General features: G+C 32.9%; 1 protein-coding gene across 2 annotated transcripts in view; it reads right to left on the bottom strand.

Moving 5' to 3' along the window:
- Nucleotides 1-17,707, bottom strand: part of LOC145287966 (filamin-A-like) — a 311,755-nt gene that overhangs the window by 275,978 nt on the left and 18,070 nt on the right. The gene's annotated exons all lie outside the window — the stretch shown is intronic.

Raw genomic sequence — 17,707 nt, 5'->3', positions numbered from 1 at the left:
ACAGAATATTCCGCATTTCATCCACGCTAGGATTCATCAGGCTTATCCGAAGAGTTGTGTTTGCCTCGCGTTTGTATATACGCACCTTCTATTGAGTTTTTAGTTAACCAATCAAATTCCTAGTTTCTACCGCTCCCTTCCTAATCAACCAATGAGCAACCAAACAGTGGGCACGTACAAGACAAAAACCCAGTTGATCTTGGGTTCACCCCTTCTTTTGTGTGTGATTTTTAGCGGTAAGCTTAGATATCTAGTGATTTTACCTATTTTAAACTTAGGTGTAGTTAAGTATATATATATATATATATATATATATATATATATATATATATATATATATATATATATACTATATATATATATATATATATATATATATATATATATATATGTTCGCCACTACCCTGCTAGTATGTTAAAAAATAAATAATTAGAAGTGATGTAATACGTTAATACGTGATGGTCAGAAGCGTGTTAATGATGATGATTCAAATAGCACGACAATCATCAAAATATATAAATTGATTTGTAGAATAGTTTTTATTTGAAAAGATTTATTGTCACATACAATACCTCGTCTTTCAAAATAGCCACTCATTTATCGACGCTGTTTCTTGTCCGATAAGTTCGTATATATTTGATTACATTTGAATGTAAGTTCAAACTAGCTGGGAATCGAATTCTAATTTTAGCTAATTCATATTCGCACTCGATTATATCAAGACGTCTGCGACAAGAATACGTTTTTGTCGGCAGTTCTACCTTGAAACTACAGTAATGTGTTACGGTTGTTTATTTCCACTGCAGGAAGTATGACAAAGATAGATGAGGTTTGTAAATGTCAGCCCACTATGCAATCGTGCCTTTCAAATAATGGTGCTTGAATAAACCTATCGGCATTACACTGTAGAGAGAAAAAGTAACGTCTGAGAGAGTTGATATCCAAGGACTAAACAGAACCATACTTCAACTGAACAGAAGCAAGGTCACAGGTCACTGTTAGATTAATTGCCGAAGATTATCCTCGATTGGTGTTAACAACATCAGCTCAATTTGAAGGAATATAAAGTGTTTTACGTGTCCAAATCCTACTATCTTCGTTCGACTGTTACGAGTTGAGAGATAGCCGTATTTTGAATATTATTTATTGTAGCTTCCTTCAGTCTTGACAGACTATGGATACCGACTGTAAGGGTGCCTGCGCGTGGAATTTTTGTGACAAGAGTTATGCAAACTCAAACCACATCTCTCCTGAGTCAGTGTTATTAAATACTAGTGGAAAGTGGAGGTTCAGGATGACTGGAAACAATGCTGGGATAAGCGGAGAGCATATACTGTCCCTAGAATTCCGAAATGACCATACATCTGATACTAGCCAGGCTCAACGTTGCCTGACTTCGGTGATCTGAGGAGAACCTGTGCGTCAACGTGATCATGCCAGATTATGTATATGCATGAGTTTATTTGGAAACAACGTTTATTCAATTGCAATGAAAATTTAATGGGATTGCAGTTTCAGTTTTTACTTCCGGTTTTATTGTTCTGTGTGTGTGTGTGTGTGTGTGTGTGTGTGTGTGTGTGTGTGTGTGTGTGTGTGTTTTAATTGCAATTATTTTTATTCTTGTATTTCTCTCAGCTTGCCCGTCGGGTATTGAATATATATAATATGATTCTATGTATCTCAATACTTCTCTTATGTGTTTGCATGTAAATATTTCGAGAGCTATTAAATGAACGTTGTTATAAATAAATGTCGTTTTTTTATTATTTAAAAGTGTGTTTGTTTGTATTTTGTGTACAATATCATGCTTTTTAGTAGTTTTCTAAACATACTGTTTCAATTTATTATTAGTTCTTATCATTGAAAAATTTAATTCATGGGTAAAAACAACAGAAATGCTGTTTTTACCTATGAACTGTTGAGTGGCAATGTTGGATCAGCAATTTAGACCGGTGCAAGAAATATTGAGCGTCGAAATCTCTCGCGTCCTATAAAAATTCAAGTTTTTTTCCGTGATTTTGTTTGTGGGTCAACACACTTGCGCACGGCACAATCACCATTGAGCCTGTTAAGAACCGTATGTTTAATCTGAGGTGAATGCTTTCGACAAACATTACAAGAAAAATTCGGGAACTGCTGTACAACCAAGCGAATCACACACAAAAAATACACACATACAATATAATTACATACGCATCGCTGAACGTACGAATATGTATACAATTCAATAGACACATAAACATAAACAAAAATACGCTAATACAAACATATACACATGTATTTATGCCTGTTGATTTTCATTCATGTAAATGCACATGGCGCCAGCCGAAACAAAAACATATCGTTACATCTTTTTTTTGTTACAAACGCCGTCTTTTGCAGAATTTTTTTTTTTTTTTTCGCTCTTTAAACTTGCTTTTTAGGGTAAATTATTTTGTATTGTCTTAATTGCCAAAAGAAAAATATTGTTTTGTCTAAATAGACTTTGTTATTCTGTCATATCACCTATAAATATTGGTGATCACGAGTGTAGTCTCTACAATTAAGTAAAAGTATAAAATGCTAAGTTTTATTTTAAAATGCAAAATATATACTTTTTAAATATAAAATCTATAAATGGTTGTATTTTTAAATATAAAATCTATAATTAGTTTTAATTTTAGATATAAAATCTATAATTAGTTTTATCTTTTAATATAAAATCTATAATGGGTTTAAATATTAATCATAAAATCTATAATTAGTATTATCTTAAATATTATATCTATATTTTATTTTCATTTTAACATATACAATCTATAATTAGTTTTAATTTTAAATGTAATATATATAATTGGTTTTAATTTTAAATATAAAATCTATGATTGATTTTATTTTAACATATGAAATCTATAATTAATTTGATTTTTAAATAAAAAATCTATAATTGGTTTATTTTAAATTATAAAGTTTTTATTATTTTGTAATATAAAATCTTTAATTGTTTTGTTTTTTTTGTAAATATTATATCTAAAATAAGTTTCAATTTTTAAATATAAATCTATAATTTGTTTTAATTTAAAATATAATATCTATAATTAGTTTAATTTTAAATATGTAATTTATAATTGGTTTTATTTTTTAAATATAAAATCTATAATTAGTTTTAATTTAAAATGTAATATCTTTAATTGGTTTTATTTTAGATATAAAATTTTAAATTGGTTTTATTTTTAAGTATAAAATTTATTATTAGTTTTAATTTAAAATGTAATATATATAATTGGTTTCAATTTAAATATGAAATTTATTATTGGTCTTATTTTTAAATTTAAAATATATAGTTAGTTTTAATTTAAAATGTAATATCGATAATTGGTTTAATGTTAAGTATGAAATTTATAATTAGTTATATTTTTAATATAAAATCTACAATAAGTTTTAATTTAAAATGTAATATCCATAATTGGTTTTATTTTAAATATGAAATTTATAATTGATTATATTTTTGAATATAAAATCTTTAATTAGTTTTAATTTTAAATGTAATATCTATAATTGGTTTGATTTTAAATATGAAATTTATAATTGGTTTTATTTTTAAATATGAAATCCATAATTAATTTTAATTTAAAATGTAATATCTATAATTGGTTGTATATAAAATTTGTAATTAGTTTTATTTTTAAATATAATATCTATGATTTGTTTTAGCTTGAAATATATTTATAATTGGTATTTTTGTTTAATATAAAATTTATAATTGGTTTTAGTTTGAAATATAAAAATTTATAATCGTTTTTTTTTATATGAAATCTATGATTGGTTTTAATTTCTAATTTAATAATCGGTCTTATTTCTGAGTTAGACAAGATGCACCTGAAAAAGGTTATATCGGCAGAAAGGTTGTGAAAATTACACCCAAGATGAGAAAAGTTTTCTGACTAATAAAATTAATACTAAAAACAGGAGTTGCTCAGAACAACCAAACAATTGTCCATAAATTATCAAAGTTTACTCGATGATAAGGGTCAACGAGTGTCAGGTGGGCGGTAAGACAAAACTGTGATGGTTTGTAATAGTAAAAATTAGGTAGGAATTTTTGTGGCAAGAGTTACGCAATCCTCAACCACATCTCTCCTGAGTCAGCGTTGTTTAATATTAGTGGCAAGTGGAAGTTCAGGACGAGTGGAAATAATGCCGGGATAAGCGGAGAACACATACTGCGTCTAGAATTCCGAAATGGCCACCCATCTGGTACTAGCCAGGGTCAACGTTGCTTAACTTCTATGACCTCACGAGAACTGGTGTGTCAACGTGATTGTGCCGTATTATTTATGCATGTACGTTTATTCAATTGCAGTGATAATTTATTAGGAGTACAGTTTCTTTTGTGTGTGTGCGTGCGCGCGTGCGTGCGTGTGTGTGTGTGTGTGTGTGTGTGTTCATTGTAATTACTTTAATTCTTGTATTCCTTTGAGCTTTTCTGTCGGGTATTGAATACATATAATATGCTTTCTATGTATCTTAATACTTCCCTTAGGTGGTTGTAAGTAAATATTCTAGGAGGTATTAAATAAATGTAATTCTTTCTTTATTTCACATTTTCTTTTTGTGCCAGTGTACAACATCATGCTTGTTAGTCGTTTTTTTTTTCTTCTATTTTTTCTAAACATACGGTTTCAATTTATTATCAATCGAAAATTTAATTCATATGTCAAAACGGCATTTCTGCTGTTTTGACATATGAATTAAATTTTCATATAAACTGTTGAGTGGCAATATCGGATCAGCAGTTTCATTCAACTGAGACCGGTGCAAGAAATATTGATCTTCCAAATGTAGTTAAAAAGACGGGTCAACAAGAATTTGTTTACATTAGACTTGAAAACGACCACGTTATATTTAGCTGGGAAGTAGATCCTCGTATTGCTTTATTGTGTGCTGGTAGTTCTAGGAAGAAAGTTTGCTGATGGAATTTACGTTTAGTTTTAGAGACAGGTAGATGATCGAGGAACTCGTTGTTAGTCACTGTAGCTACAGAAACAGAACATGGTCTTCCTTTAAATAAATTTATAAAAATATATTAACAACCCATAATTGTGTTTTAATCGCCAAACACTTAAAAATGTGAAATGGTTAAATACTAGTTTACATTAATATTTTGTTATTTTTTAACAAACTCTTGTGGAAATATTATCTCAATTCCTTCTCGATGCTTCCTCAAAAATTACATTAAAACGTTTTGTGCTTCGTATGACCTTCAGCATTTTCTTCTATCTAAGACCGGATTTTCCACAATTTTTCCCATGCTAACAAAATAGATGGCGTTTACCAAGCGGAAGAAAACAAATCCATTTAAATCCATTTGCCCTATTCACAAACATGCATAAATAGATCGAATATTTGTGTTAACATTGTCTCATTCTGTAAATGTTATAATGCACATTTCTTTATATCCGTTCTCTTATAAGATTCAGCTCAACTAAAGCTAGCACACGGATTCTAAATATTGCTGCTGATGTACAAAGCTCGTTCGACAATCATTATTTTTATTCAGTTTCCGATCCGGTAAATGAAGCAATATAAAAAGCGCCAATCATTTTTCATCCTTTCATACAACATAATACTTTCTTCGATACCTGTACAGTTTAATCAAGACATTAACAAAAATTAAAATATGGGGGAAGAAAGATTATATTGTACGCATACGTTTTGGACTGAAGGTCTCCGGAAAAAATTCACTTAATTTGATTGAGCAGCTTTTTTTTTTTCTTTTTTTTTTACAGCGGAAAAAACGTTTTTATGAGAGCGCGTTGAAGTCAGCCATCTTTGAATTTTTTTAACACGCCACGGGGAGATAACTCAATTTAAAGCGCCGACATTCCCATTTTCTCATCTTTAATACAAGCTTTTCTTCATAAAAATGGAACCTTTTGCTCGATATTATAATAAATTGTTTTTTCGTTGTAAAATAAAAACTACTTGATGAAATTAAGTGAATTATTTTTCGAAAACTTCGTTCCAAAACGGAGACGTACAATATACCCTTTTTTTTTTCGATATTTTCATTTTGTAATGTATTGATTAAACTGTACAAGTACACTTTCTTCTTACATTTTTTTCCTCTTTCATTTTTGTTTGCCCCTCGTTAATTTTACCCGATTCATTTTTGGGGGGAGGGGCCTACATATTTGAAGAAAGTATACATTCCACGGAAATATATTCAAAATCGAATAAAATCGATTTCATATAAAAATAATTTTCTGATTGATGATGATAAAAGTAAAAGGTATTTTTTGTGCGTGTAGCTTGCTTGCCACAAGTATATTTCATCCGACCATTAGTCTCTACTTATGTAGTGCGGACTGTTAAAGTAAATACTGAAGCTAATATACATACGTAATATATTATTTTATAATATCTATCTAATAAATAAAAGGAAATTTGTTTGTGTGTATGTATGTGTGCGTGTGTGTGTTAGTTAGTTCCCTATGAACTACTAAACAGCTGGGCCGCTTTCTTAAACATTTCACACGAATATACTTTGTGTGCGTGGCAGTGTTCTTAGATAGGTTTTGTATTGTAATGTCTTCCATATATAATCGATAATCGAAAATATCCGATAAAAGAAGGAACAGTCACTTTTGATTAAAGTTAACGCTTCATACAGCTCAACATCACAAGTACACTTGAGAAGTTTTAAATGAAGTTTTCTGTTTAGAGCACAATTGTACCATGAAACTTGATACAGATGAAAGAATGAACCACCTAATGTACATGGATGAGCTGATACTCATTACAAAAAAAAACAAGAATTGAACTATAATAATTATTCTTTGCATTTTAAACTTTAATTCAAGCCATTATATAAAAATAATTTTATAAACTCATCAGTAGATTCTCAACAGTCTAATGTCAACTACAATATATTGTGGATTAAGTCACTGTGGGGAGCCATGTGAAACTTCCTCCCGGTCTACCGCGGCGGGTCACCAACTAGAGCAGGCAATTAATTGATTTGACTGAAAAATTGTCGCTTTCGCCGATTTCACCGACGAGAAGGATGAAACATTCGTCATTTACTTCCGGGCAACGTCGGGTCCCTACTAGTAATAGTATATGTCATAAAAAGGCTAATATATATTGTTATAAAACAGTAATATATATTACTATTTCATTATCATTATTATATATATATATATATATATATTATTATTATTATTATTATTATTATTATATTATATTATATATATATATATATATTATTATATATTATTATATATTATTATATATATATATTCTAGATATATTTTTGTACGGTATTTGATGGAACAGTGAGCAATACATACTTAGATCTAAGTTGTGCTATAAAAATATGTTTATGACAACTAAGCTACACAAAAATCCTTGTGATTCATTTCCGAGGAAAATCATAAAGTTAGTCCGATGATTTCCATCGGAAATGAAGCACAAACATTTATGTGTTTCTGTAAAAGTGTCGCCCTAAAGAAAAGAACAGTGGAGCTTTAAAGATTTTATTGAAAAAATCAATTCAGGTAACTCGATTATTTAGCTGCCTTTAGTCTAAATCACCGTCTCGATACGGGCCCCGAACTGGAAGCATGCCTTTTCCACAAGCGCGGCGGTGAATTTTCGGCGGATGACAGCGATCAGGCTGGCTTTGGTGTTGTGGGAGGTCATGTAAGTGATTTTTTCGACGTATAACCAAACGAAGTAATCCGTCGGGTTCAGGTCGGGGGAGGAGGGGGCAGTGAGAGAAGGGTACAAAGTCGTAGAACTCTCTCTGAAGGCAGGCCTGGGTCTCTTTGGACTAGTGAGCCAGCGCCAAGTCCTGCTGCCACACTCAGGATCTGCCAGCGGCCACGTGATTGCATCAGGGGATCACCACACTCTTCAGCACACCCAGGTACACTTTGGTGTTGATTTTCAAGCCAACTTTGAGGATGTGAGGTGGCATGATGTGGTCCTTACTTGAAATTACACCAAAGACCCGGAAACTTTGTTTTCATAACCCTAAGAACGTCCCTGTCATTCGTGGCAATCCACGGTGCATTTTAAGAGTGCTGGCAATGGTCCTGTTGTCATAACTTGGATCGGTAGAGAGCATGAGTTGTACAACAGTGTACCTCCGATCTCGCTCGTTGAACATTGTGTTACTTTCAGACATGATAGATTGCTCTTATCACTCCTGTGATTTTTACACAACTGACCAACTAGTACATGGTCTGCAACAAAAACAGAAAACGGAAATGGCATCATGTCGTCTTTTCTAATGCGACAATTTTATCATACGACCCTGTTCTTGCTCTTTCTCTCTCTCTCCTCTCTCTCTCTCTCTCTCTCTCTCTCTCTCTCTCTCTCTCTCTCTCTCTCTATACTAGCAGGACCCTTTAACTGGCGCTGACCGGTTGACGCAGGCCCATCCCGCTCGTAAAAAAATTGAAGTGCGGTTTTTGGTGATGGTTAAGCCCCAACCTCCTCATGTTAAGAATAGCTTTCTTAATAGACACCTCCAATCTCACCCTGTTAAGAACGGCTTTTTGAATAGACAACGCCAATCACCTCATTTTAAGAAAGGTTTTTGGAATAGACACCCCAATCATCGAAAAGTACTTGTCTGAATTAAATGAGATTTTCGTAATCAGCAGAGTCGAAACCTATAAAATCGTCATGTTAAAGAAAATTGCGAAAGATAATGTAAAAATTTACCTCCAAAAAACAGTTATTGTTTTCTGTATAGAGCGACGCTAATCGGTTAATATGTTTAATTCAAACAATTTTTTTTCAGCGCGATTTTAATCTGTAGAGTGCGATACCAATCGATTAATATGTTTAATTTTGTTTTTTTTGTTTGTTTGTTTTTTTCAGCATGAGTGTAATCTGTAGAGTGCGATGACAATTGGTAAATGTGTTTAATTTTGTTGTTGTTGTTTTAGCGACGCCAATCGGTTAATATGTTTCATTTCTTCATAAACGGATATTATTTTTCATTAAAGCCATTTTTCACCAGGGATGGAGTTTGGCTTTTGAGATGTGTGATAATCTCGATTAGTCTATTACATCCTTTTTTTTTTTTTTTTTTTTTACAAAGACATCACCACATTATCAAGGCCCAGAGGCCACTCAAGGATAAGGGTTAAAGAGTGTACAGTAGAAATTGGTCAATATAGTAATCATTAGTAATGAAAATTTGGTAAATTTGATAACTTATATGGAACGGCTCATCAAGAACTTATTTACTTTAGACTTGAAGACAACCATATTGTAGTCAGCCGGAAAGCAGGAAAACGGAAGACAATTTCACAGGCGTGCAGTTCTAAGAAAGAAGCTTTGTTCATGGAATCTACGTTTAGGTTTAGGCACAGATAAAGAGTGGGGGAAATTATTGATAGTGTTTACAGCTAGACGAGTGTTTCTTGTGAAAGTTTGGCGAGGGGGGACCATAGATTGAAGCTCAGTTGAACACTTTCCATGAAAATAACGATACATCAGACAAACTCGCAACATCTCTTCTGTGAGATAGAGGTTGCAAGGAGGAGAAAAGGACATCTCCTACGAGGCTACGAAGTCTATTTTGAACTCTATCAAGGCAGGACAAGTCCTTTCTAGCAGCTCCTGCCCAGATGTGGCAACAGTATTCCATCCTTGGACGTACCTGGCTCTTATATAGATAGAGAATAGCATCAGCAGTGAGATATCTACCGGATCGATAGAAAGATCCCACCATTTTTCCAGTGGCCTTGGCAACAGATTTGATATACGTGTAATGGTCAAGCCCAGAAGCTTGTCAAAACTTGAGGCCTCCTGAAGACGAGAGCCATTCATTTCAATTGATGACAAATGTGGATTAGAATGTTGATGATGTAAAGAGAGAAGCTTGGTTTTAGATGCATTAAAAGTAACCAGCCACTCCTTTCCCCATTGTACTACGTGCTCAAGATGAGAGGAGAGAGAATTGGAGAGAACTTGGTCGTTTACTGTCTCAGATGTGGTACCATAAATGGTAGTGTCGTCAGCATAAATGTCTACAAATGATGTAAGGATATGATTTGGAAGATCATTAATGTAGATCAGGAAAAGAGTTGGGCCCAGGATGGATCCCTGAGGGACACCGGCATTAATACTGTGAGCTTCTGATTTTTGCCCCTCAACTACTACTCTTATGAACCTATCAGAAAGAAATGATTTAATAATTGAGAAGACTTTTCCAGCTATACCATAGCTAGCGATCTTATGAAGTAAACCTTTATGCCATACCCTATCAAAGGCCTTAGATATGTCAAGAGCAATTGCCCTAGAAAGATTGCCACCGTCGAGAGATTTGCTAATCCTATGCGATATAACTGTAAGGACATCTGCTGTAGATCTAGCAGAACGGAAATATCCAATAATTACAGGATACTAATCATTCCATCTTATGTTAAATCCCGTTTGTTGTTATAAACTTCAATACACACACACACACACACATATATATAGTAAGTTATAAATATATATATATATTAAGTTATATATATATAGTAAGTTATATATATAGTAAGTTATATATATATAGTAAGTTATATATACATATAGTAAGTTATATATATATAGTAAGTTATATATATATATATATAGTAAGTTATACATATATATATATAGTAAGTTATATATATATAGTAAGTTATACATATATATATATAGTAAGTTATACATATATATATATATATATATATATATATATATATATATATATATATATATATATATATACTAGCAGGGAGCCCCAGGGTTGTCTGGGATTGAATGAGAATGAACAAATTTTCCACCCACCCATACCTATCGACCGTTTTTTTAATCACATCAATTTATTGCAGTGTAATAGGAGGAAATTTCATATGCCTTCACGCAGTTACCTAGTCCACAGTACATTGTTACCTTCATTGCACTGTAGAGAATCCACTGTTTCTGTAAATAATGGCTTCACTTAAAGTCAAGTATCACGGTTCAATTGTGCTATAAACAGAAAATTTCATTTGTAAAGCGTCCCTGTCTTATCAAAGAATACACTGTTTATTTTATGATTTTTTTACACAATCACTTGAATTGAATTTAAGCGTACAAAAGTCAATTATAATAGTTTAATTGTGCTCTGAAAAGAAACACTCATTTCGAACGGGCTCCTGTCTTATAAAAAAATCTACAGTTAATTTTATAGGCTAGATCTTGTTTTTTACAAGGATGTCAGCAATTATCAAGACCCAAAGACCAATCGAGGATAAGGGTTGATGAATGTAAGGCGGAATTTTAGTTAATGGTGTAGATTGGGTAGAATTTGTATTATTTAAGGGGACGGCTACACAAGAACTTGTTTATATTGGACTTGAAGGCTACCATATTGTAATCTGCCGGAAAGCAAACCAATTGAACAGTGTTACATGTGAGGGAAGTTCTAGGAAAGACGCTTTGTACATGGAATCTGCGTTTAAATTCATGCACAAATAAAGGGTGGGGAAACTTGTTGATAGTGGTTGTAGCTAATAGTGTGTTTTGTGAAAGTTTGGCAAGGTCTTTCTGTTTGTGCGGTAATCAAACTTCTTAAATGCGCTTGCGATATATATATTATTTAATTGGAATTCATTATTGAGATGAGTATTATTTATTAATTTTTTGATTGCGTACTATTAACCTCATCTTTCTTAGTTGCTATTTCACAACGTTTCAACTAATTATTCCTCTGGCTTTCGCCAGGTATTAACCGCGACGAGATAGGAACTTCGAATCTCTTAACTACATACTGCCATTCATAGTTGTCGTCTCACCACGTTTTGACCAAGTAAGCCTCTGGCCGGCTTTTGGGTAGGCTTGAAACCGCTACCTTCAGACAATTATCACCTGGAACCGTAGAGATTCAACGTTTCTATCCACTGCGCCACGGACCGCAAGGCCAGAGAAATAGTTGGCCGAAACGCCGTGGAACAACTAAGAAAGATAAGGATAAAAGTTCGCAATAAATAAATTAATGCGATTGGGATGTTCGGTTGAATAAAAGTGTTAACTTTGGTCCAGAATCGGACTTCCTTCTTTGATCGGATTTTTTTCATAATCGATACTTATCAAGCGCATTACGACGCATACAAAACCTAGGTAAGAACACTCCTGGACACGTCAACTACGTTCGTGTGAATTTTTTAAAAATCGACCAACCGTTTCCGAGTGCATAGAGAACGAACTCACACACACAGACGCAAATTTTATTTTTTTATAATAGTAGAGATAGAAATATATGTGTGTGCGTGTGTTTTGAGTTTAGTTATTATACTCGCCATACTATGCAACATTAAATCAGCAATTATGGTAACATCGATTCTTTTGTGGTTAAATACTCGTCGTTATCCGCACATACAATGAATTACAAGGTTTCGGGCGTTAGTCTTTATTGTTATTAAATGAGATACGTGGCATGCATTTGGAGAGAATAGTAAAGTGATCTATAAATGTTTTCACATAATGCTGGGCATTGTTATTTCAAAGGAACAATGTAAATGTTACACATTTCTAAGCGTCGTTGTCATGTACACATAAATTATGGAGTGGTAGGTAGTCGACTAACTTGTAATGGTAGATGTTATGTGTTTCAGAGAGTCTTGGGAAAATGTACCCCCACGTGTGTGAGAAGATGCGGACAAGCGCTTTATTTTATTGGTCGGTTGAACCTGTGGAAATTCCACTGTTTATGTTTTTATTTTGTTAATAAAATCTGTATTAATAAGATGCCGCAAAATACACGCATATAGATAGCAACTATTATAAAGTAAAAAGTGCAAAAGACGATTTTATAAAATAGATAGGGTTTCTTAAAAAAATTAATTCATAAAAGCAATTAATTCTTAAAAAATATATATATAATTAAAAATCTAGTATGAATTTTCAGTACGTCTAGTGCCCCAAAACCGCATTATCATCGCATATATTAATTAATGAGAAACGAATTACTTCCCTTTATAGTCGCTCTTTATCAGTTTAAAATCATTAAAATCATGTTCTCTCCAAAAACTTTCAAAACAAGACCTAGTTGTCTGTTTATGATTTTAGAATAGAAAATAGCGGCAAAGTGAACATTTTCAGAAATATAGAAAGTAATAGATAGATAGATAGATAGATAGATAGATAGATAGAAAGATAGATAGATAGATAGATAGATAGATGGAGTATGAATTTGATGGATGGATACGGCATAATCACGTTCACACACCGGTTCCCGCTGGTTCACCGAAGTTAAGCAACGTTGAGCCTGGTCAGTACTGAATTGGTGACCATTTGGGACTTCCAGGTGCTGTATGTGTTCTCCGCTTATCTCGGCAATGTTTCCAGTCGTCCTGGTCTTCTCCTTGCCACTGGACCAAAACAGTGTCGATTCAGGAGAGGTGTCGTTAGGGATTGTGCGACCTTGTCTCACAATTACACGCAAAACTGTCCCCTACAGGGGTATCCTTTGTCTTTCGAGATTGAACGGAGGTATCGATCGATCGATGGATTTGACCAACATGTTGTCATTTAAACACGTCATAATATAGCACCTAGCATTTTCGCTTATTTATTCTTTTTTACGGTTAATTCTACTTTTCGTATAATAATTCTTGTCTGTGAAATTGCTGTTTATAAGATGTGTTGTTTCGTTTTGTACGAGTACATTTAACTGGCTATTTTATAATTTTATAATTGTCCTGTTGAGAGGAGATTGTAAGTTTTTTTTTTTTATCATAGTTTCGTTTTAAGGTTTATAAAAACGTGCAAGTGAATCGACATCTGTTCCTTTATAATTTATAGAAAAGAATTTTTCAGAAAAAAAAAACAAAAACAATGTTGTATATTGATTTTTCATTGAAAAAAAATTTAAATCTAAATTTTGTTAATCAATCCCTTTTTAGCTTTAAAAGCTCAAAAAATGCAACTACTCATTGGATCTTTCGGATTTAAAAACATTCTATTTTCTTCTCTTGTTAAAGTTAATGAGTTGTTATTCTTCTGATAAGTTAGGGCGGAAAATATTCGAAAATTGATATGATTATATGATTGTTTCTGCTCTATGAAACGGGTGCTGTAAAGAATTGAAGATTAAACATGCTGAAAGAAATAAACGATAAGATGAACAATATCTTGGGATTTGGTATATAGACTTTTTGTTATTTCTTTGCATATGTTTAGTAGTTATTTTTAGCTACATCGAGCTTCATAAATAAAAAAAGATTGTTACAAATAAAGAGTAAAATTTAATTGAATAAGCATATTTTCCCCATTATATATATATATGTGTGTGTGTGTGCGTGTGTTGTTATTGTTGTTGTTGTTGTTGTTGTTGTTGTTATACCTCTTTTAAATATGACCCCAACCTACGCGGTAAAGGACATGCAATTTTTTAAAAGATAGTCAAAATAAATGCAATCACTTGAGATAAAAAAAAAATCTTGTTTAGAAAGCTACTTCCCAAATACCAAGATATTCAGTATATATATATTTTTTTAATAGGGGAAGGTCGTTTTATGCTATGATAAAAATACATTGATTAAATAGAGAATTGGAAGGCGAATAATTTTAACGGATCAGCTGTGCACTGAGTTTGTGCAAATATTATCATTCAACTTTTAAAAAGAAATTGACAGCTATAAATCCAATCACTTTAGACAGCTCAAGAATGAGTGCTTCCATTAGAAACGGATATTTCCAGCATAAAATTGACCTGAATATTTTCTTCCATAAAGATTTATTTTGGTCTGATCTAAATCTATTTCAGAAATGAACTGTCATTTCGTCAACGGTAAACATGGGTGCTTTGAACATTTCTTCTGACGGCTCAGTGCTTTTCGTTTGTTAGTTTTTTGCGTGTTCGTTTTTGTTTGTTTGTTTTTGCTTTGCTTAGTTTAGTTTGTTTGATTTACGAAAAATATTGAGAAAGTCTTTGAACAATAAACACGAAACGTCGATCAAAATATAAAAGCTTTTCGGCTTTTCTTGTTACATTTTTCAGACAAAAATATACACACGCGGAGGTCCAGTCGCGTGGCCAAAATGGTTGAAAGGAGAATCATTGCTTCTAAGACGAAAATTCTCTCTGGTAACATCCCCTCACCTGGCCGAGTGGCTGTAACCCACGATGGTGAAGCTGTGGAGGAAGTAGAAAATTTCAAGTACGTTAGCGCCAATTTTACAGCCACTAGTCAAGAGAAAGACGAAATCACCACCCGTATCAACCAAGCTAGAGCAGTCTTCGTCCATTTTCAAAAACGACTGGAGATAAGGTACCACGAACTGTGGATCTACAAGGCCATGGTCAGAACAGTTCTTCTTTATGAATGTGAGACCTGGCCACTGCGTAGAGAGTATCTTCATAAACTTGAAGTCTTTGGTCACTACTGCATCCGTCGTATCCTGCGCATTCGACTCTCCGACCGGATCTCTAACTCGACCATAAGCGCTAGATGTAACATCCTTGGCCTGGAGGAAACTTTGCTGAAAAGGAGAGACTCCGGGGGTTCGGTAACGTGCTGCGCCGACTGGAGAATGAGTTTTTCCATCAACTGGTTGGAAGAAGCGCCAAGGTGGTCAATTAAAACTTGGCTCGTGACAGTAACAGCAGATATGGAGATCATGTCCATTCTTGGCGTTTTTGATGTCCGCCACTGGAACCGTGAATGGCTGGATCATGCTGTCAGCGACAGGGGTGAATGGCTTTGACGGGAGATACGGTTAACACCATTGGGACCGGCTCAACTCATTCCGGGTGAATGCCGCTACAGTTACAGGTAGGTACAGGTACACACGTATATACAGGGGCCTAAAAAGCCACTGAAGGGTTGAAAATCTTAGTCATGTTACCATTAATGATTTCTTTTTCTTTATTGCAGTTGTTTTACAGATAATATTTTGGAAATTAATTAGGGATAATTATAGCATTGAACAACGTACACAAGTTGTGAAATTGTTTTACTAAAATCAGGAGTCAATTGTTTTGACTCGATTATCTTTACTTAATGGAATAAACAAAAATATCAACAAAATTCAATTTAACTCTAAAATACTATTAAAAATAGCGCAATAACAGATACATGAGCAGCTATTATGCTACTAAACCTTGTGTCGTTGATCCAAATTCATTATATGATTTTGATTCTAGAAAGTTCAAAGTTCTTAAAAGAAAACTGAAATTCACGAAAGTTTGCTTAATCGCTGTCTAAGCTATATGAATCAAATTTAATGTAAATCTGAAATATTTGCTTTTTAAAATAGGGGTTTACCAGCAGATTATACGAACTGCTTCTTGGTATGATATTGCTGTTTTGTCACCAGTGATTGTTGCCGTCCATCAGCACATTTGCGCCAACTCAGTGTGTGTCTTTGTAAGTTGTGACGGATAAATAACAATAAAATAATAAAATAACAAATCGAATATAGTATAAAGAACTAGTATTGATTATTGCATGAGAATGACTGCAGAATTTGTGCAGCAAACACGTTGTTATAAATATTAAAAAGATAAAGTCTGGAAGGTTTCAAAGCTAGAGTGAAATAGATTCTATATCTGATTGCACTTTTAGTTTTATACATCTCAATGGTTTCTTTTTAACGGTTTGTTTCTCACGTTCAATTTATTTAATTTCCTTCATCTCCGCCTTCTTTTTATTCGAATATTGTATTATTCCTTGAATTTCTTTTATCCGATTTCTTTACATTCGCCTACAATATTTTGCATAGTACTTGCTTTCCTATATATTTCATATTGATCTGCAACTAGCAGTAAAACCTGGCGTTGCTCGGTATGTGATAAGAAAAATCAGATTTTTTTCTATGCTCATAACACCATATTGCTTTCTTTGTTTTTTGGGGTTTTTGTTTATGTGTCTTTTGTTTTTTTTTACTTCATATCTCCGCCAGTTTTGCACCCTAATGTAGTCCGAGAAAATTGAAATTTTGGAAAACGCTCTAAATTTCTTATATAAATTTCAGTAAAATCAGATTTAGCTATTTTAAGGTTTGATGGGGTTCTGCCCCCATAGCTCTCTTATGTAGAAGGAAAGATATGTATTATTTTGCAATCTAATTTTGTGATTTATACAGACACTTAAGCAAATTAGATAACCACGTAAAGTACTCATTTTCTAAATCATCACAGATACATGAATAAATGTTACAGTGGCTGAATCAAAATAGATTTAGATAAGGCTAAACTCTTCTCAGAAGAGGCCAGTAGCTTGTCATAATTATAACTAAACAGATTTCTAAAACATAACTCAATTTCAAAGCTAAGGTATATTTTAGAATGCATTTTTTGTTATGAATTTCTATAGGAAAATGCCTTCGAGAAAGAAACGTTAATAAATTAATAAATGTACATACTTAAAATATTGCATGGTAAAAACATGAATAGAAATGACACTTATATTAGTCACGTCTCTATTTTCAACCAGGCATGGATCGAATTAGCTCGTATGTAACTATTATATTCAGTCAATTGGTTACCGTAAGTGATATATTTGTGTGTTTAAATTACGCAAGAAATGTTTTTATGACATCTGAAACTTCTAGAAATAAATTGTAATGGATTTTTCATTGTGTGGATGATTGCGATGAGTGTGCTTTTGTTTCATTCAATTCAATGGGTTTTCTTTATAAATCTTTGGATCTCACGTTCTATTTATTTCATTCTCACCTTTTTCTTCTTCTTCT

This window comes from Euprymna scolopes, chromosome 11 (assembly GCF_053919585.1).
Source record: "Euprymna scolopes isolate OS-2025 chromosome 11, ASM5391958v1, whole genome shotgun sequence".
In the NCBI taxonomy this organism is placed as follows: Eukaryota; Metazoa; Mollusca; class Cephalopoda; order Sepiida; family Sepiolidae; genus Euprymna; species Euprymna scolopes.
The sequence above is the reverse complement of the archived record's forward strand: the minus strand, read 5'-3'. Positions and strand labels throughout refer to the sequence as shown.